We start from the raw sequence: 21,807 nt of genomic DNA, 5'->3' as shown, positions 1-21,807 counted from the left end.
CACTGCTTATAATTCCCCCCTCTCTTATCATGATGTTCAAACTGCCTCAAATCACTAACTGCATGGACAGCATGTTATTTCATTTGCCATTGGAAATATCATAATTTGGAAACTTGGTGGCTTGAGAATATACATTAATTTTTGAAAAATCAGTATTACTTTATTTACCATAAATTAAAAAGGCATATGGAACGAAGGCCAGAATTACTAATTCACTAGAAATAAGAAACAAAAAACACTCAGCACACAATTTCTCAGCTTATCTAAAATGGTCAAGATTTATTTATGTAAAAAGCAATATTTCTACTTGGAAATCAGGCATTAAATATATTGAAATATGGAGTCTCTTTTTAGGGAAGTTTCATAAGTGCCTCTGTATTTCTCCATAAAATATCAGGTGATAATTTTTTATGGCTTTTCTTATGACGCAGCATCGATAAACCCATGTTTCCCTTACATACAGAAGGCATTTGTATACTATATATGTACCGCTTGATAAGTTCCCTTATAGAAATAAATATTGAAAACAATAATTCATTTATACCTGATCTGTCTACCTGGGTATACTTATTCAACAAATTGGAGTTAAAAAATGTAAACATGGAAAAATGTTGTTTCCATGTTCTGTAGGAGCTAGATAGGTTTTTGTATTTACTTAGACCAAACATTATGCTGGCTTTTTATACATAATTTTTAATCCTCAAAATATGTCTGCAAGATGGATATCATTAATCTGTTATTGATAAGGAAACTCAGGTCCAGATAACTTGAATAATTTGACCAAGGCAATTAAGCTAGATAGAGTCTTTATTTCAGTGGATTCTAAGTGGTAGAGTTTGGGGACCAGGGTTCTTTCCTCTTCTAATTTCCTTTAGCCACAGTGAACTCTTTGCTGCTTTAAAAAAATTTTTTTTATGTTTAAAAATTTTTAAGCTTTGTATTATAGTAACAAATACACAACTCAAAACTGCCCATGTAACCATTTTCAAGTGTACAATTCAGTAGTATTAATTACAATCAAAATATTATTCTACTAATTACCAATATCCATTACCCCTACATTTTGTTACCTTAAAAAGAAATTCATCCCCCATTAAATTTTAACTCCCTCTTCCTTCTCCCCTCTCCCTGGCCCCTGGAATCCTATTAATTACTGTTTGTCTGTATGAAGTTTGCTTCCTCTAGGTATTTCATATGAGCGAGACCATACAATATTTTTCTTTTTGTGTCTGGCTCATTTCATTCAACATGATGTCTTTAAGGTTCATCCATGTTGTGCCATGCATCAGAACTTCATTCCTTTTTATGGGACCAACCAGGGATCTTAATGAACCTCTTCATTGAAGTGATGAAGTATTTGAGACCCAGAGAGGTACAGTGATTTCTCTAAAGTCATACACGAATATATTTTAAGTGAAGATAAAGACTATGGATAATGTGAAATTTACCCCATTAGCTATATGCCAAACTACTTTTATTACCTTAGTATGTATTTTGCAGGATTATACATATAAAGCAATGCTTTATTCATCTGAAAACTGCTTCCTATGGAATTACAAATATGGTAAAGAACATAAAGAAAATTAAAAAGACCAGCAAGCAGCCTAAACTGGCATCAAATAGACCACACATTAATCCCTCAAATCTCTCTGATAAGCTCGGCCTCTTGCATCTCTGTCAAATGAGACAGAGATGACTCAAAAACTCATCTCCAAGCCTCTCCTCTCTTCTGCTCTGTAGTCTCTCATCTTTAAAATCCCAATGGACCTCTCACAGATACTCAGCACTTTCACTCAGTGTGTTCCAAATTAAGCTCATGCTTTCTCCTCCCAAACCTCCTCTTGCTCTGTTGCCCTCTGTTTCTGTGTATGGCTCCACTCAGGCTCAAAATCATGGAAATGTCTTTGGTGCCTTACTCTCCCTTGCTCTCAAAATATAATGGATTGATTCTCCTTCTGCTATAAATCAGTTTGCCCTCTCCTTTTGTTCCCTCTGCCCCTGCCTTAGTTAGGGTCCTCATTGCCTTTTATCTGGACCATTGTGATAGTTTCCTACTGATTACGTGTCCTCTGTTCTCTCCCCACTTCAATCCATTTTGCTCACTGATGCCAGATTAATCTTCCTGAGGTACAGCTCTGATTGTAACTCTCCTACTAAAAACTTTCAATAGCTCCCCATTGTCTCCTGAATAAAGTCCAAATACCTTGGCCTAGTAATCAAGTCCGTTCACATTCTGGTCCTAATCTACTTTTACCATTTTATTTCCCATTACGGCCTTCACACACTCCACGCTCTAGTTTAGACTCAAACAACCTTTTTTTTTTTTTTCCCCAGATTCCCTACCCTTTATTCTACTGGGATTTGCTCATGGTTTCAGAGACACTCTTCCCTTCATCCTTCTAAGTCCAAATCCTACTTGCCTTTCAAGGCCCAGATTCATTGCTATTTCTTTTGGTGAAGCCCTCAGTCAGCCCTTCTCTGATCTCCAATAATACTTTATCTGTACCACTTTTAAAGAGCATATCACTTTTTACTATAGATTCTAGCAAAGTAGGAACATGTCTCACCTCTGCTCCTAGACTAAAACTTCTCTGAGGGCAGGATTATGCCTTATTTGTGTATTTTCTCCAGTGCTGAGTACACAGTGCACTGCTCACAAATATTTGTCAATGGAATGAATTAATGTGTGTACTTTATATACAATCTAAGCAAGTTGGTTGTTTTCCCAGTCCAAAGCAGAGAAGGAATGAGGCTTCTAGAGGCTTGCAAAACAAGAAGTAACTTGATAGTCAAGGAAGATAAATAAACACTATAAAAAGAAAACACAAGAACTAAAAATATTATAGTGGTCTAGGAGTAAATAAGCACAGAGGCAAATGATCTTATAGGCTAAGGACCAAATGGTTAGTGATACATGGAACTACTTGAAAACTATAAAATATTCAAATATACAGCATTATTTTTTAATTTTCACACCCTTATCAGCATTAGAAGAAAGAAAACACCTGTTTTTTAAGATGATGACCCTGAGTCATTTGGAAATGTTTGAAGTAAGGCAAATATATTATAAAAAGCATGGCATGCATAATAAATTTCAGAAGCTATATATTAAAACTTATTACCAATAAAAGAAGAAATTTTGATAATTAAGGGAATAAACTTCTGTTATATAGAATATTGATATTATGTTGCACTAACCTTATTTCCAAAATTAAGTCAGATAAATAGGCTCTCTTTATACATAAAAACATCGATACTTTTTGTTTCTTAGAAATATTAATTTTATATCATTAAAAATAAAACATGTTTATAACATGTAATTTTAAAAATACAGGAAAGTAGAAAGATGAAAAACTGAAAAAAAATCCTAGATTTTTCAAGATCTACAGTCTATCGTTTAACAAAATAGCTGAAATTATACAGTTATTATAATTGTGTATGCTGCTTTTTAATTTAACTTGTATCACAAATTGCTCAGGTTATTACAAGCTCTCCATAAACATTTTACTGGCTCAAAAAATGCTATCTAATGGATAGAATGTATAACTCATAATGGATATGTCATAATACTCCTCACCAGTCCCCTAGAGTTGTCATGAGCTGACAATTATTGATGTTGAGTGATGGATTCACGAGGGTTCACTATGATGTTCTTTCTACTTTTGTATATGTTTGAAATGTCCACAATAAAAAGGTAAAATATATTTCTCTTATAAATATCTTATGTACAACAGGTTTTGTTTATTTGGGAATATTTTCTTAGGATAAGCACCATTATTACCTACCTGTGTAACTTTTGGGCAAGCTACTGATGCTTTCCATGCTTTAGTTCCCTCACCTGAAAAATGGGTATAATAATAGTACCTTTTTAGGGATGTAGTAAGGATTATGAAATGATGTCCATCAAGTGCCTACCATAGTACCTGCCACACTGTTATTGTGTAATAAATGCCATCTTGCAAAAAACAAATTTCTGGTTGCAAATTTATATATGATATATGGGAATTCTGCATGCTTTAAATGATTGTTTTGTAAGCTCACAATTTCACTCACAAAAAAATTATATGTGTTGTGGTTATAAAGAAATACCACTTATAAAATGAAAAGTATGCTAGAAATAACACACTGAAGTGTGCATCATCTCCATCTCCAGGCATTTTTCAATTTGGGGAGACTATACACTTTTCCGAAAGGTGCTACCAATGCTAAAATAATTTAGATGGAGCATTTTCTGTGTGGCTGATACTGGCCTGAATGCTTCACATGTATTATCTTCTTTAATCTTCTCAAGAGTTCTATGAAACTGGTATTATTACTATTCTTATATTATAGGCAAGGAAACTGAGACTTAAAGATCAATTAACTCACCCAAAAGGGCACATATAATAAAGCAGGGCCTGTTCTCAAATTCAGATCAGATCAGAATGAATTTATGCCCTTATTATTGGTAATGGCCTTTGTAACATGCATTCATTTGCACAGGTGTCAGTGTTTCTAATCTTTATCCCTCAGGGGCAGATTTGAATTTTGGACAAAATTTTTGCCCAATTTTAGATGTTTAACTGGACCTCTTGTTGGACTGTATTTTTCTTTCCTTTAACTTTAATCAGTATTATTTATTTTTAAATTTTCATTCCAGAAAATAATTTTGGAGAAGAAAATGGGTACTCTGTAAAAGAAGCTGCTTTTTAAAATGCATATCTCATGGTCTAGAAAGTTTAATATGTCGTGGGTTTGAACAATGAATTCCTATTGGTTGGTTATCCTTGCCCACTATAAAATCATTCATTATCAAACAAAAAAGTAGTTGGATGGTAAATTAAGTCTTTTATTCTAGTTCTGGGAAGGCTACTACTGTGCAATGTACTGCAGACCTAGGCATCTAAGAACCAAAGGGGATGCTGCAACTCTTCTGCCTCAGCCAGTACATTTATGCATCTGTATTATAAAAAAATGTGCCAGCACTAGCAAGCTCACAGCACTGAGCAAAGTGCTACAGTTACAGCTGGGAATTTGTTTGTCAGAGCTGGCTATATTTGCTGTTTTTTATTTGTTTGTCTGTTTGTCTTTTGGTCTGTTCCTTCTTGGGGGGCACAGTGGGGTGTGTTTTGTGGGGCAGGGGATGAAGGAGTTTTTATGAGTTCTATTTTAGATTTCAGTGAATAGATAGGAAAGCAGGGAAATTGCCAGCCTGTTACTCAGTTATACTGAAACTGATGCAAACTGCCTCAAACTGGAGCACAGAAGGTGCTGAAAAAATTTTCTGAGGAGGTCTTGAAATATCTAAGTCTGTCTTCAAGGAAGGATTTATTTTTCTCAAAAATCATGTAAATAATAGAGGTATGTTGTTGTCTCTCCTCCCATCCATCCCTAAGGCACTACTCAAACTATTACACTCTACGAGTAGCCAGTATGACATTAAAACAACTAATTTCCGTTTTTTATTGTTGAAGAGTACTAAGAAGAATGATCTCTAGTGTGAGCACAAACAAGCAGGTCTCCTTTACAAAATCACTTCTTCATATGTGCACAGTTAGGAGCAAGGGCTGCAAATGTTTGGATAAGCTGTATTTCCATATTTGCACTATCCAGTCTATTTTCTTTATTCTTCTGTTTTAGTTTGCTAGGCTGCTGAAATGCAATATGCCAGAAATGGGTTGGCTTTTACAATGGGATTTATTAATTTACAAGTTTATAGTTTTGAGGCTGTGGAAATGTTCAAATCAAGGTATCATCAGGCGATGCTTTCTCCCCAAAGATCAGTCATAAGCAATCCTGGACTCCTCTGTCATATAACAAGGCACATGGAGGCATCTGCTGGTCTCTCCCTTCTCTTCCAGGTTTCTTTGCTTCAGCTTCTGGCTTCTGTGGCTTTCTCTCTTTTCTAGCCATGTTCATCCCATTATAAAGGACTCCAGTAAGAGGATTAAAACCCATCCCGGGCCATACCTTAATTGAAGTAGCCCACAATAGGTTCACCCACAATAGGTTCACAACCACAGGAACGGACCAGGTTTCAGAACATGATTTTCTAGGGCACGTAAGTCTCAAACTACCACATCTTATTTTCCTGATTATGCCTGAGCATATGTGTCCAGTATAAGTATACAATTGCAGGAAGCGGATGTGGCTCAACCAGTTGGGTGCCCACCTACCACATGGGAGGTCCCAGGTTTGGGTTCTGGTGCCTCCTAAAGAAGAAGAGCAGAAGCCGCACCTGCTGCAATGAGCAAATGCCTAAACAAGCCAGATGCCACAAGTCCAGCAGATGCAGCCCACAGGGAGCGGATGTGGCTCAGGCCACTGGGCACACCCCTCCCATGTGGGAGGTCCTAGGTTCAATTCCCAGTGCCTCCTGGAGATGGTGAGCCAGCAATGAGCAGATAGATGAAAGAACCAAGGGGGGGGGGGGGATATACAAAAATAATAAAGTAAATAAATCCTTAAAAAAAAAATATATATATATACACATACACACACAGTTGCATGGGTATGTCTAAATGTGGTTCTAATATCATACTATCTTGAAAATGATTCAGTTTTCTAGAAACAGTCACATAATTTGTTTTGATTTGGAAAACTGCTCAGCAAATGCATGCAGATCATAATGGCAGGTAAAAGATCATTTAGTGAATGCTAAAACAAATAGAAAACAAAGGCCAACATGCCATCACAGCGCAGCACTTCCCTTGTGAAATACTCTTGGCTAAATAAGGATTGAGTGAAACAATACTAAAACAAATACCTGTAGGCTTTTCAAACAGTAACAGCTGACTCAGGTTAGCAGTGCTTCTAGACCTTGATGGTAAAATGATGTCCTCAACCTTTGTGTTCAGATGCTGTATCTCTGCTTAAGTAGTTTTTATCATCTCCCCCTAATTTTTGTGGAAGACGCCCTTGAAATTAGACCATATTTGTTCCTGACAAAGCATATACATATCATGGCATCACTCTAAAACCAACAATTGGTTTTAGCTCTATGAAGAAAAAAAAATCAACAACCTCTCATGCTGAGATTTCTCATGCTAGTTCTCAGCACAGAAGTGATTTTTTTTAAGTTGCATAAAACCTAGCAAGGTTTAAGTTTTCCCAGCAAGGAGAAAGTGTTTTTCAGCTGTTAAATTTTTCAGATGCTTTTTTTGAATTTGGATAAAACTCAAAAACATGTTTGTTTTTAAAATGTAAACCTTTTTTATATGAAGAGGTTTGCATATAGAAGAATGCTATTACTATGTTTAACGGTACTCGCTTTTGAAATAAGGAAGTCATGGACATTTAACTAAAACAATCTCCCCATTGCTTTATGAAGGTCTTATTAAGCACTAACATAAATATGACGTTCTAGATGACCACTGCTGCTCACGTTTATGATAGGATGACTTCTATCTAACACTGCTAGTGGATAGATATCCACGAAAGAACAAAGGGTGGCCAATTGAACTGAAGAGTGTCTTTATAGTTGGTTAATATGCTTTCAAAAGACCTTTCACTCCAGGTGCATGATACTTCTTTGCCCTGAACTAGCTTGATATCATACTGTGGTATTTTAAGCACACAAATGATGAAGAAACACATCAAGCTGTTAGCAGAGAAGCAGAGAAGAGGGTAAGTCATTAAAAGGCTACCATCTTTAATGGGTCTAATCACTCTTCAATTTTAAGCAAATTTTAGATAAGCAGACTGAGCGAAGATATTACTCCGATCTACTTAAATTTTAAATCTTAAGGTCCTTCATAATTTTATGAATATCTTATTGTTCAGAAGGATGAAGCTCAAGGTCCAGAAATTCAGCAGATTCCTACATGGTCTCTGCGACCACACATATAGACATGTGCTCCACTGGAGAGAAGGGGGTCTATCTTTTAGTTATTTTATGAATTCAAGCAAATCACTTCACTTCATATTGTTAGGCCTTGGTTTCCTGATTTAGGGGAAAAAATGGGGGTAACCTCACTTCAAAAGGTATAAAGATTAAATAAGAGTTTCAATATTTTTTAAATCATGGTATACATAGAAAAAGACAATATCTGTACAATGCACAGGGTAACTGGATAAGACTACTTATAACCAGGAATAGCCAAGGCTCTGGCTACTCTGGGCCCAAACCTTCCATACCAGCCTGAAGAGATTAATGACTAAGCATATTTACTATAGTAATTCAGGGTATACTACTTGGAAAACTGTGACGAAATATACTGAAAGTGCTGACCATAGTATTTTGCACAAATGCTCTACAAATAGTTCTGGAATCTAAATCTAACTAAGGACCTGGAAAATCCATGATTAAGGAAAAAGAGGTAATTTGTAATAAATACCCACAAAGTCCTACATGAGCATAGTGGTCAAAAAGAAACATTCAGGGGCTTGAATGAAAGCAAACCTTCCTTTCTAGTCTGAAGGGAAATTTGTTGAACCTATTTTTATGCTGGGAAGAGGATCCCAAGTATGGAGAATAACAAGGACTCCCCTTATCTTAACCACAAAAAAGGAAAATAAAAGGAAGTAATCATATAATTTCTAGTGATGAAGGACTTTCCAAAATTAAGAAACACATCTGACTCTCTGGTTTAGTTTCTGAAAAGCCAATTAAATTATAATTCTTCCCCTTATTCATACATCATTCATTCATTTATTCATTCTTCAAACATTTATTGAGCACCAAATATATGCTTCATGCTGTATACCTACAACAAATATCTAGGCTAAATACTGCACAGTTGCTTTAGGATTTATGGCAAAGTTGACCAGATGGTGCTTAAAAAGGAAAATCTTTCTGGACAAAACAACCTATTCACAGTGTTTTTTCTTTAGCGACCAAAAGCCCTGATACCATCTCTCCTAACTTCTTATTATGGTTCTAGTATAATACCATAAGCCTGTTTTTATTTACTTTTCATATTTAACCTTAATTAAAAATGTTATGAGTGCAACCATGAGATTTTAATGTCAGAATTTAAAAAAAAAATTCCCATAGCTAAGTCTTCCTCATGACACACAGAAAAGATATTTACACAAATTTTTTCCTGCTCCAGTTATATAGAAAACTGACTATTACCTACTTTACAGGAATTTTGAAAATGAATGAGCTAACTCATGCATGGTTCTGAGAAGTAAATAAACAGCACCCTAGTACCATCACAGACAGCATGTCTGCTCCCCTCTTGTCCTCTTGGTGAGGACAGCATAAATATAATAGGAAGTCAGGCCTGAAATATTTATTGCGAGACCTTCTGTAGGTGGGTGTGTCTTATTCCAGCAGAAAGTGTTACATAAATATATGACCAGGGTCCAAGACAATTTTTCACATAGCTCTTCCAGAAAATGGTTAATACTGAAGACCAGAGACTTAGAAAATGCAGAAGACTGAATGGCATGGGGGCTGGTGAGATAGAAGTCTCTCTTCTCACTATGTTGGTCATGGTTGAAGGTCACAGAACTGATAACAGGAATTGCTACTTTGTAAGAGTGAAATGCTTTCAGGCTTTTAAGAGAATTTTAAATTTATTAACTTTTTTATTTTGGGAATTATAATTTGGGCATTATTCATGTGTTACAATTGGGCAACGTTTTGTAAACAAAACCATGGGCCACGTTTTCAAAAGGCCTTCTAAATCACTCTTTCAATTTTTATGGTTACAGTTAGTTGTCTGCATAAAGTTATTCTGTCTTCTAAAGCTTCTCATTCTCTGCACAAATGATAAAATGGCATGTGCAAGTTGGGATAGAAAAAGAAGTAACTGTTAAGGTCACATTAATGGGAATATTGCTGCCTTCAAGTGGTGGAGGCGAAAGTCACCAGAAGCATGAGCAGACAGCTTAACACTGTCCCTTCTTACATTTGTGCATTGTTTCTATATGGAAAAATACACTTCTCTGAGAGTATATGTGTAAATATGCATCTGCTAGTGTTTTGGCAACTCTAAGTTACCTAAATTAGTTTTGATCAACACTGTCGGATTTTTAAACCCACCAACATAATAAAAGCAAGTTTAAAAAAAAACACAAACAAACTCTACAGTACATTGTGTGCTCTGCTGTTCCAAGCCTCGGCTTCAAGACAAAAGGAGAGTGAGACTTTGTCATTCGCTAGCTGTTAATAATCAAGAGATCTGCCAGACAAGCTCTTCCAGGGCTCTGTCTGTCTGGACCAGGTATATACAGCAATACACAAAGGGCTTTGCAGGGGGAGAAAAATGAGTGTTCGTGGACAATGATGCAGCTTTCTTAATTAAGATTTTCATTACTGATACATACATTAAGTTCTGCAACAGCAAGAGCCAAAGCACTGTCATGTGCAGGTAGATGTCCCTGATTCCATCTTCAGGCAGTAAAGCTAAAACATATTAAATGTGCACCCGGTAAGTGTTGTGCAACCGGCACATGTTGTGGGAGCCTGGAGAGCTCCAGAAATATTTCTGCTGGAATGCAGTAAGGTTCCATTAAAAGCAGATTTGTAATACATCTAATAGGCAGGAGAAAAGCCCACACCAATAGACTGAGTGTGTTGCTGCATGGGAGTGCTTTGAGGTCCTGGATCACAGACATAGGCAGTTCCACCTGGCCCAGGAATAAGTCCCATATAATAGCACCAGCAGCTCAGGCCTTAAAAGGAACTCTGAACTTTAAGTTTTCCAGTGCCTATTGTTGAGAAAGTAAATAAAGGACTGATTTGGGGAAGCTTTTGATAAATGGTATGGATGTATGTCTGTAGCTGGCTCTGACTCTCCCCCTCTTGGGTTGCTCAGCCTATTTTTTCTGGATCCCTATGCTTGCCTGTAAGTCAGTGTGGTCTGCCAAGGGGTGTATTGGTGTGGGAAATACTTTTTTCTTAGACTCAGTTATTTTTAACAAAAAGTATTTTACTGAGAGATGACAGGAAACTATGATTCTATACAATTCTAAAAATGGATGAATATCTAGAGTGTATGTTTTTGATCCCACTTAAACTAAAGCCTAACTCATTTTGGAGTGGCTGGTGCAGTTAGGGTAAACGCAGCTCTCAGTTCTTTTTCTGTTTTCTCTCTGCGACTCTTCCTGTTTCAAAGTCTGCATTCATTTGGAGGACTATTCATATAGGTTCCATCTCCTCCAAAGAACACCTCCATCTCTTGGTCATTTCTAGAGCCGAGATCAGTGATAGATGATGAACTCAATGAAAAATTATTTTATCACAAGGGTCAACAATTTTACATTCATTTATTATTAGGTAAAAATATCTATCCGAAATTGAAATGCAACACCCCATTTTCTAATAAGGAATATACCTGAAAAAAACACTAAAATGGCTCAAAAGGAGTTCTTTAAAATGTTTTGTTTGTAATTCTTTGTTGACTGGGTAAAGGGAAAAACTGAATAACAGTGGCCAATAAGATTTCTCTTGGATTCCTTCACCAAGATTCTGAAGTAGATTCTAAGATTCTAGACGTTACTTTACATTTCTGAAATCTTTTCCTTGGGTGCACCTGATATTTGGGATGGAGTTGTAAATATACAGCCTGCTGTGGAGTGGCTGGCCTCTGTACCTATTCCAGATGAGTCATGTTAATGAATGGTGGTATAAGATGATAAAGAAATTGTTTCTTCATATATAATTGGGTAGATAGAGTACACTCTCTCAACAGATACTTCATGCCTTTCCCAGTCAACATACCGGGGAAGCTAAACAATATTAAGATTCTCATTAACCTTTACTGAAACTGCTATGCCATAAAACTAGTAGAAAAGTATACAGAGTCTATTGATGAAGAACCAATGAAATGGAAATTATTCAAGCAGTGGTGATGTTGGATAAAAGCAGGGGAAAAAATACCAGGACAATGTTTCTAACTGAAGACTTTTTATTCACATACGCATCCTTGACTGGCTTATAAGGACAAGACTGAAGGACAGTATTAAAGGGTTTAGGTCTTTTACTCAAATTCTGTCATGAGACAGTTGCTTCTCTCACCTAAATTAAATGGTTAATTTTATATTAGAGGAGGCAATTATTCTCCATGTACCAAAAGATCTAGAAATTTACAGGGAAGAACTAAAGGTGGAACTCATTTACTAAGTTGTGAGAAGCAATGCGGCCTGCTCTAAATAAATATTTGGAAATGATTCTCTTGGGTAGGGGTAAGTAGGCATATTTGTATTCAATAACCCTCCATTAGAAGGAATGGGGAATAATACAGAGGCTACAGAAAGAAAGTGAATAAAAGTAGGTAATAATGAGAAAAAAATCTTAATTTTATTACTATTAAGACCTCTTATATAAGAAGTCTCAGCAAGTGCCCCAGCAGAGTGTCTGTTCAAATAAGTAGGTGTACAAGTATGTGTGTGTTTGTGTGTGTATGTGTATTATGTTGTGCACCCCTCCCCAGCTTTGAACCAGCAACCCTGTAACAGGTTTGGGAGAGAAGGAAAGGGAGAAAGAACATGAGAAACATTCACCATTAATCGTTGTTACTGTGTCCCCCTTTGGCCTCTGGGTATAAACTATGTTACTGAGGCACGTGTATAATAGTGAAGTTTTCTAAGAGCATCATTAAGAAAGTGAGACATTCAGCACTCAGCACTGGGTACACTGAGCAGACCACATGGTCTCTAACAACACCACAGGCAGCACTAAAACCTGGCTCATAACCACATCCTCACCCCTCATGGGACATCTGACTGCTCCGGTAGAGAAAAAGAAGCCATTTCCTGGGCCTGGTTGCTACTACCATTCTCCTTAGCTTGCAGTTGTCCTAATAAAGGGGCTTCCACATAGTCTCTAACATGTTTTGCCTCTCTTCTATTTCCTTTCTGGACACTGTTCATGGATGTGAGGCGCACAGGACTTTCATGTACACAATTCTCTGTAAAAGAGGGGAAATGCTCCAGAGCACAGGTTATCCCTTCTCATCCTTCTCATGTGCAAATGAACTTCTTGTGCTGAAGGAATGCTCCGAATACCACTAAGACCAGAGAGCTGTGCACAGCAACTCCCCTGGAAGACCTAGACGTTTTCTATCCGAGAACACAAGGAAGACACCCTGTCACAGTTTGTACTGTGGAGGCTGAAGCTGATGCTGTCAGTGTGGCATTTCTGCTTCTCTAGCGTCTTTCACTTTCCCTGAAGTTGCTGAAAAATATTCCATTTCATTAAGTATGTAGTAATACACATGGGAGTCAGATAGAGAGAGAGAGAGGGAGAGGTGGAGGATATTGATGACATGGCCTGTAGCACTTTATTTATGAGAACATCCAGAAATCTCTATCTACATCTGGTAGAAGAATAGTGTCAATTCTGCCCTGGAGACATGGATCAGGCAATGTTACCAGTGAGTATTTTTCCCTTTCCAATAATTTGCTGATTCTGGAGTCTGACAGTAGAGCTCAGATGATCGTTTTTATATTCATGTGAGTGAACAATTCAGGGGTGTTTGGGAATAGTGATGCCAAAGAAATGTACATATACATAACCAGAGGAAGTACTAACCCCTACTGCCAGAAACTCTGCAGGTCCCGACTGGTGTTTTGCTCACCACAACACTCCCAGGGAGGGCAGAGAGGGTGGGTGTCGGAACAGACCACACTTGAGGTGACCTCTCAGGACTTCATGGAGCACTGCCCATGCATTAAAGAATTAGACTAAATACTTGTTAACATGATGATAACTTTCCCAATTTTTATAGTATTGTTCACCTTCTGACTGTTGCTTTATAGCTACTATTAAAATATTAAGGATATGTCACATATATTTCCCCCAGTTTTTTAATATTTTCAACTATAGAGATTCTTATTCTCATGCAATCAGATTTAATATATTTTGTTTACGTTTCCAGGGATTTAATCTCATATTTGGAAAAAGCATTTCATACTCCAAAATTACAAAAATATTCATCTATATGGCAAAGATTATAACAATCAACAAATACAGAGCTGGTGAGGATACAGAGAAATGGACAGTTTCTTTCTTTGTTGGTGGATATGTAAATTGATACAGTTATACTGGAGGGCAGTTTAGCAATATATACATTTTACTTTGGCAGTTCTGCTACTAGGAATTTATCTTAAAGAGATAATCAGGCAAATGCATTAAAAAATGCCTACGTGGGTGTATGCATGTATATATATTTCTGTAGTATTGTTTATTTAGAAAAAAAATCCAAATGTCCTCAATGCCCACCAATAAGAGACTGGTATAATAAATTGTGGTATATCCATACTCTGCAATATAATACAGCTGTCAAAAAATAATGTAGGGTGTGGATGTAGCTCAAGCAGTTGAGCGCCAACTTCTCATATATGAGGTCCCGGGTTTGATGACTAGTACCTCTTAAAACAAACAAAGAAACAAGCAAGCAAATGAAAAAACCAACTGTCATTGGGGAGAGAATGTGGTTGAGTGCTTGCTTCTAGTATATGAGGTCCTGGGTTCAATCTCTGGTACCTCCTTTAAAAAAAAGGAGCTTTTTACTTAACAACATGGAAAAGTGCCTAATATAATGTTGAATGACAAGAGCACATTACAAAATAGTAAGCTCCTTTTCCTCTCATTTTGGAAAGAGAGAAAGAAAAAAGAAACATAAATAGATACATACGGAAACGTATTTCCTAAAATGTTAATAGTGGTTATATCTGGATAGTGGAATTTTGAATGAATTTAACTTTCTTTAAACAGAAGCATTTTTACGAGTTCAAGTAAAACTAAATTTATGCTTTTTAGAATTAAAAAGTAGAACTTTTACTTTGGGGGAAGAAAAATTATTTAGATAAACCCTATAACAACCACTTTAAAATTCCTACATGCTTTTCATAGTTGTTGGGTGTTAGTAACTCTCTTAATATGGTGACATCATTACTTGAGCAATTTCTTGATGTGTGACATAACTGCCTGCCTCAAGTTCCCTCCAAGTTTGGCAGTTTGAGTCTTGCCTTCTATATTTTAAATCTTGCCTTAAAGGACTTTAAAATATCGATGCTTAAATAATGAAAATAACCTAAATATGTATATCAAGGGCATAGCTGAGTAAATTCTGTTTTTTGTACGATATGATATTATTCAGACATTACAATGATGTTTTTTAAAGTGTGTCTAACTACAATAGATAGTACTTATTATACAGTAGTGCATTAATGAAATAGGGTACAATCCTATACAAACATGTATATTCAAGTATAATAAATCCAGAAAAGAGAATAGAAAGTGATCTTAAAAATTGTTAACAACAAATGCTCTGTGTAATATACATTATGAATGTTTCCCCCTTACTCTATACTTTCTTAATATTTTGCAATAAATGTGAATTATAGAATCATGAAAGAAGTACAAATTAAAAGAAAAATACATCTGCTCAACAGCTGCCAAATTTTATCCCACATGTATCTGCAATTAAGTTTTGAGTCAAATGACTTTAATGTCATTTCTTAAAAGGAATCCAAGAGAATGGTATGTCTTTGATGCCATCATTCCCACCACTTCTTTCTAAGCCACCTTTTTATCATGCTTAGAACAAATCCAAGCATGAAATCCTACTTTTAGTGGAAATCAGGAACTTCAATTCCTTCAGGTTCTCCTCCTATCTTGTCTTATGCTGCCAACATTTGGGATTTAGTCTAGCGTCTTCTGGTATGCCTCCAGGTCTGGAAACTGTTTTTGGAGGCTGATGGTGTAGGCCACCATGAGGAAGGAGGCTCATCTATGCCTTTCAAATGAGAGTTCTTGCGAAGAGCAAGGATAAGCTGCTATACAAACTAGCTAAGTGGCTTTCTGTCCCTTCTTTCCTTCTCTCCCTTCCTTCCTCCTTTCCTTTCTCACTCCCTCTTGCCCAACCTCTTTCCCCTTTCCCTCCCTCTTTTAAGTAAAAAAAATTTTTTTTAATAATTAGACCCCAGCTCTTAAAATTTAGAAAATTCACACTGTACCAATACCACACTTCAAAGAGATGATCTAACTGTTGCTGTATGGTCATATTTTAGCAAAGTGATGATAGGGGAGATCAGAGTTGTCACTTATGTATTTATGATATAGTTTACAGACTTGGCATTGCTAATGCCAAGGCAAAGAGTAGATATCCCTTAAGAATCCTGGTAAAGCCAGGACACAGGGAATGGATAGGGAGAAAGAAGAAAAGTGTCTTTTGGCAAATCACTTACTCCTGGCCTGTTGTATCAAATGGAAGCCTTCAAACCTCCTTAAACTGTGAGCTTTTTGAGAGCCAGGATGGTGCCTTATTCACCTATGAATCCTCTGTACCAAATACTGTGCCTGATACAACATAGGTGCTCAACAGAGGCTTGATGAATTGAACTGAACTCATTTCACTGTTTTCCATATTGACCTTAGCTAGCATCCAAAAAGAAGCTAAAACCCTAATGCTCTATCACACATACTGGGTGAAACCCCATCCTAGTTTGAGCTCAAATATATATCTCCTCTAAGCCTGAGCTTTGAACTGCTACAGAAAATCACACAAGGTAGACAGTTATCAACATAAGCCCACCAAACTCACCTGGGTCTTCAACACTGCCAGGGAGAACCCGACTATATTTCTCTGGTCAACTTGCTGTCCCAGTTGCTCCAAGAATTATTTCAAACCTCCACTTTCCTCATCTCTCCTCCCCACTTATTCTTAGCAGGACCCTGCCACCAGGAGGCATCATTTGGGAAATCTCCCAACCTCTCAGTTCCAAACCCATACATAGGATTGCCTATTCCCTTATCTTTTCCTTCTTTCTTGTAACCATAGAGGTGTCCCTCCTTCTTTCTCTCCACTTACACGCAGGATTCCATCTCTCTAGCCTTATCAGGAATCTTGCATTACCAATCATCCCATCTTCTTCTCTCTCCTGTACATTGAATTTCTCCCCTCTATTGTATTCTTCCCATAAGTATACACACTCAAATACCTCCATTTTTTTTCAAATCTTCTTTCGATCTAACTTCCCCCCCCCTCAAGCTATTACACTAGCTCTTTTTCCTTTTCTTCATAGCAAAAAAAGTTGTCCACATTTGCTGCCTCAAATTCTTCACCTTTCACTTTCTCCTCATCCCATTATAGACAGGCTACTGCTTCCACGCTTCAACAAAACATTTTTGCTAAGGTCATCAATGACCTCCAGATTAATTTTTAAATATATATTTTTCAGTCCAAACTTACTTGACCTCTCAGTAGCACTTCATACCAGTGACCACTCTCTGCTTTTGGAACATTCTTTTCCCTTGGCTTCTGTGTCAAAGTGTTCTGATTTCCTACTACCTCTTGAGTTGTTCTTTTTGAGGATACTTTACAGACTCACTTTTCCCCACCAGCTCATTAAGTATTAAGAGTCCTTCAAGTCTCAGTTTGGGCCGTCTTCTCAATCTAACCCTGTCTCTAGGCAATACCCCCCATTCCCATGGTTTCATCTATCACTACACGTCAATTATCCTGAATTGATTTAAAAAAAAAAAACGGCCTTTGCTCCACTTTTGAATTCCAGTTGTAAATATTCAAATGCCTATTCAATATGTCCATGCATATCTATCAAAATACTTCTCACCCCATATCTCAAAACCAAAACTTAAGATCATCCCTTCACCCCAGTTCTCTGGTGTTTCATATACTCATGAAGGACACCATTCTCCATATGGTTTTTTAGGCCTAAAACCGGAAGTTACAGGTACCACCTCTCACTCCCCCACATCCAATCCATAAACAAGTCCTGTATATTTTACATCGGAATTATTTCTCAGTTCCATTTATTTATCTCTTATCTGCTCTAGTATAATCGCTTCCTTACGTCTCCCAATATCTACTTTTGCTCCTTCCAAAATAATTTTCCACAATGAAGCTGGCTTGCTGTATTTTTTTATCTTTTTATTTACAGAGTAGATTAACATGCAGTTATAAGATATAATACAGAAAAATCCAGTGTATCTTTCACCCTATTTTGTACAAAATTGCATATTGCATAACTAAAGTACAATAGCACAATTAGGAAATTGGCATTGATACCCTTTATCTACCTTATTCATATTTCAGCAGTTTTATATATATTCATATGTGTGTGTATTTAATTCTACACAATTTTATCATGTGTAGATTCATGTGGCTACCCTTGTAGGCAAGATATAGAACAGTTCCGTCGCAAGGATCTCTCATGCTACCTTTTATAGCCACATTCACCTCCTTCTCTCCTATCTAACAACTCTAACCACTAATCTGTTCTCCATCTCTATTATTTTGTCATTTCAAGAAAGCTACATATATGGAATCATAGTGGATGTAATCTTGAGATTGGCTTTTTTTCATTCAGCATAATTCTTTTGCAATCCATCCAAGTTGTGTATATCAGTAGAAGATTCCTGTTTACTGCTGAGCAGTATTCTGTGATAAGTACGTATACCCAGTTTGGGGCTATTATTAAAAAAACAACTATGAACATTGCTGTACAGGTTTTTGCGTGAATATGTTTCTATCTCTCTGAGATAAATGCCCAAGAGTAGCATAGTCTTTTTAAAATACAAAACCAATCATGCCACACTCCTTCTTAAGTTTGGCTTCCCATTGTCCTGAGGACAAAGAACAAAATCCTTAAAATGGCCTACCAAGTGCCTGAGAGCAGCAGGCCCTCCCTATCTCTCTTCACCCTCAACTTGGGCTGCTCTTCCCCTCATTTTCTTTCTCCAGCTATATTCAGGGCCTTCACTCATGCCAGTTCCTCTGCCTAATACCTTTTTCCACCACTCAACCTCGCCTCTTAGGTTTTCCTCTTCAGATGTAATCTCAAGTGTCATTTCCTCAGGTAAGATTCTCCTGAACTTCCAGACTCACTTAGAGTCCCCTCTTATAATTGCTCTTAGAGTGCATCATACTTTTACTTTATAACAGTAAGTACAGTTTGAAATTATAAGTTTTTTTGGTACAATTGTTTGATTAATACCTGGCTTACATTTACCGGATTGTAAAGTCGGGGACCATGTCTGTTCTGCTCACCTTTCTATCTTCAGCATTTAGTAGAAACTCAATTTGCATTTACTGAAATTTGTCCAAGGCTTTTAAGACAGATATTCCTGGGTTAAGTTCTATCTCTATTACTTACTTTGTGACTCAAATATTGTGAATTTCAGTTTCCTCATCAGAAAAATTAGGTTTAAAACAGCAGCTATATAATAGTGTAGTTTTAAATCAGATAGGCGTTAAAAATATTTGGTCCAGTATCTAAAGCATAGCAATAAATGTTACTTCTTGTTATTATTAGTTTAACAAGAGTTAAGCATTTTTATATTATTCCTTCCAACTAGGTTTTAGTTCATTATTTTCATTTCTTGCCTGGTCCTCCAGGTTCTGAACTTTGAGACTCCTAAAAGACCCCTCATTTTAGACGCTGGATAATTCTAGAACCATGAGTCCCAACTTCAGTTATGTCCTAGTAGACTGTGAGAGCCTTGTTTAGTCTCTTGGCTCATTCAGTACTTCTTTCTCGTTTCCCAGCCTGCAGACTTTAGTATTAGTAGGAGTACCTCTTCTCCACTCCTAGTTTCCAGAAGGAAGTCTTCTTTTTTTTTTTTTTAAAGATTTATTTATTTTATTTATTTCTCTCCCCTTCCCCCCAACCCTGGTTGTCTGTTCTCTGTGTCTATTTGCTGTGCCTTCCTTGTCGGCTTCTGTTGTTGTCAACGGCACAGGAATCTGTGTTTCTTTTTTTTTTGCGTCATCTTGTGTCAGCTCTCCATGTGTGTGGCACCATTCCTGGGCAGGCTGCACCCTCTTTCGCGCTGGGCGGCTCTCCCTATGGGGCGCACTCCTTGCACATGGGGCTTCCCTACGCAGGGACACCCCTGTGTGGCAGGGCACTCCCTGTGTGCATCAGCACTGCGCATGGGCCAGCTCCACACGGGTCAAGGAGGCCCGGGGTTTGAACCGCGGACCTTTCATGTGGTAGGCGGACACCCTAACCTCTGGGCCAAGTCCGCCGCCAGAAGGAAGTTTTCTAAACACTTCTTGCTTCTTGCTTCATTCCTTCTACTTCCCTATGGAGGTAGTATGAGCCATATTATTAGGAAGGGGAAGCATTGGTCCATGTTCCTTAATTAGCTGGAAGTGATCTATTAAAGTCTGTAAAGGTTGAGATTTTAGTCTTTTTCTTCTCTTTTCCACTTAGACTAGTGGGAGTTAGTGACCAGGAAAAGTTTTGCTTTCATGCAGTTTCAAAATTTCCCTTGGGAAGACTCTTCCAGAGTCTTAACTGAAGGGGAAGGAGTTAGCAAGCCCATTTTGCCTCTCACACCGAGAAATGTCCTTCAACCCAGGCTTTATCAAAGTTTTTGCTTCCCTAGCTATCAGTTCTTATGCCTTATTTTCCCATGGGTTAAGAATTTGAAGGGGAAAGAGGAGTGTTCTTTATTAGACTCCTTCAAGGGTCCCAACATTTGGGTTTATATTTTTGCTTGGAATATCATTCCTTTACGAATCATCTTTTTTTTTACAGTCCACCCATTTTTTAAGACCCAGATGAATCACCTTTTACATGAAGCTTTCCAGCCCTCGAGGTTCTCTCTCCTGATGAACTCTGACAGTACGTACTCAACTCTATCATTCCTTTTGACCCTGGGATATGTTTTGTCTTATATGTACATAAAACATTCAACAACATACATTCCTTTCCTAACTTAATTTTAAGTTTTTTAAGAACAAGTAAGAGCAATGTCCTATATTTACCTTTTAACTCCTACATTAAGCATGGTGCTTTATATGTAATAAGTGCTCAATAACATCTTACGGGATTAATGTGCAATAGGCTGGCCTACTGATTGACAAGGCTTTAATTGGAAGGCCCAAGTTAGAATTGATCTGGCTTAGGGGCTGGATGGTTTCTAAAGTGGTAGTAGTAGTGGATAAAAGGAAGAAAAGATTAATGTGGGTGTTTTTTCCTGAATTGTATGTCAGTGCAAGTCTGGATACACACATAGGTATTAGGGCTTGACCCTATCTTGTACTGGGTTTTCATTGTAGTTAATGCACTCTCCTATCTTTCCTTAAGAAAACTATATGGAACTCATGGTCTGATAGGTAGAAAAAGAATAAGAAAAAGGCAATCAGGAAAGTTCAGGGAGGTAATGTTCCTGGCTCTGGCAGGTTGGGCTATGGAGCATTTCATTCTCTGAATTAGTCAAAAGACTGAAAAAACATAGCCAGTACTACTGCAGGGAAAAAAAAAGGGGAGGAAGGGTCCTAAAAATGGTGTTTGAGCAATGAAAGACAGTGAATATTTTAAAGATCACTGAATTTAATTTATTCAACCTAAATGCATAAAAGTACAGGTGGGGACATTATTTATGCAGGTATATGCAAATCACTTTATAAAATAGGCAAAGCCCTTCTGCTTTTTATAAGTTGCCAAGGTGGTTCCTGATATTTTAAAAGCTATGCACCTTTAATGTAATTTCCTAAGAGTTGGAATCCCTCTGTCGGAATCACAGTCATTGTCAGAGCAAGTTTATTTATTTTTTTCTCTCCTCTGGGACATTTACAAGGCTCTCATAACCATCACAAAAAGAGTGGTTTCCACAGAGATGCGACTGGAAAAATCCCTTGGAAATTGCTGAGGAGCAAGTCACAATGTTCAAAGCAGAGAATGTAGGCTTTGAAAACATGAACCCATCTGACCTCTTGAATTTAGTACAGTGAATTCCTGAGCTCTGAAACATGGAGCCCGGCTGTGCATGCCATATTGGTGCTATAAGACTGGCAGTAGGTTGGCTGTGGCATGGTCTATTTCAAACTCCTTCACAGTGCCCAGTGTTGCATGTTCTCAGATGACATTTGGTTGGCAGAAGCTGGGCCTCCAAAGCTGGCT

General features: G+C 37.3%; 1 protein-coding gene across 48 annotated transcripts in view; it reads right to left on the bottom strand.

Moving 5' to 3' along the window:
• Nucleotides 1-21,807, bottom strand: part of ZBTB20 (zinc finger and BTB domain containing 20) — a 900,898-nt gene that overhangs the window by 165,589 nt on the left and 713,502 nt on the right. The gene's annotated exons all lie outside the window — the stretch shown is intronic.

Source organism: Dasypus novemcinctus, chromosome 4, assembly GCF_030445035.2.
Source record: "Dasypus novemcinctus isolate mDasNov1 chromosome 4, mDasNov1.1.hap2, whole genome shotgun sequence".
Lineage (NCBI taxonomy): Eukaryota > Metazoa > Chordata > Mammalia > Cingulata > Dasypodidae > Dasypus > Dasypus novemcinctus.
This window is presented reverse-complemented; position numbering and strand designations above follow the sequence as displayed.